Raw genomic sequence first — 969 nt, 5'->3', positions numbered from 1 at the left:
GTTTAAAAAGTGATCAATACAGTTTATTACATTATTGAATACAAAAGTCATGGCAGCTTTGATTGATACAGAAAACCAGTTGGTAAAATTTAGCAATAATTTATGATAAAAGCAACCAACCAAGTAAACAATTCTTTGAAAATCAGAAATGGAAAGGAATTCCCTTTCCACAAATACCCTACAAGAAAAATAGAAAACCATGGTGAAATGCTCAAAATAATGACCTAAGGCTTAGAATAAAATGATGATGCCCTGCTATTTCATTCAGTCCTTAGCCAATGAAATAAGATGATAGGAAAATATCTAAATCTAGTTAATAGGGAAATAAAGGTGCCATTATTTCTAGAACAAGCATACTACATTTACACGAGATTTCCAAAATGATCTCTAAACTATTAAGTTAAAAGTGAATTAAGTCATATCACTATATAAAGATCATAAATAAAAATAATTACATGATATCTATTAGAACAAATAAAAATAAATTGCAGAAAGTAATACAAAAACATCAGATATCTGGGGGTAATTCTACTAAATGGTGCACAAAATCTCTTCTGTGTTCACTTCAGCAGCACATATACTAAAATCGTAATCATAGAGCGGAGATTAGCATGGCCTCTGCCTGAGGACAACACACGACTTCATGAAACAACCCCTATTTCTCCCTCCTTGCAGTGGGGGGAGAGCAGAGCAGAAATTGCATCACTGAGTCATGGCAGGACAAGCATTCAAGAAGTTTCTTCCACTCTGACGGCGTATTGTGTCTCAGAAACCGTAATCAAAGGAGGCCTTACGCTCCCAGAGAAATCTCAAAGAGAAGTACGCCAGCAGCAGTCCTGGCTGCTGGATCAGGCTCGAAAGGAAGGGGTGGGAAGATTCAACTGCTTATTGTGAAAGTTAGAGAGAGTTCTTTCAGAAACAGGAGGTACCAATGTAGCTGTTGATGAAAGGATTTTTTTTCCATTCAGA

The 969-nt window shown here is 36.1% G+C and overlaps 1 non-coding gene across 1 annotated transcript; it reads left to right on the top strand.

Annotated features, from left to right (window-relative positions):
* Window positions 1-556: 556 nt before the first annotated feature.
* On the top strand, window positions 557-663 carry LOC127483054 (U6 spliceosomal RNA). Its single transcript, XR_007909025.2, has one exon. It is a non-coding gene; the product is annotated as a U6 spliceosomal RNA (small nuclear RNA).
* Window positions 664-969: the final 306 nt, after the last annotated feature.

This window comes from Oryctolagus cuniculus, chromosome 4 (genome assembly GCF_051225735.1).
Source record: "Oryctolagus cuniculus isolate XC-2025 breed Fujian yellow rabbit chromosome 4, ASM5122573v1, whole genome shotgun sequence".
Taxonomy (NCBI): Eukaryota; Metazoa; Chordata; class Mammalia; order Lagomorpha; family Leporidae; genus Oryctolagus; species Oryctolagus cuniculus.
Note: the sequence above shows the minus strand (reverse complement) of the source record. Positions and strands in the feature narration are given on the sequence as shown.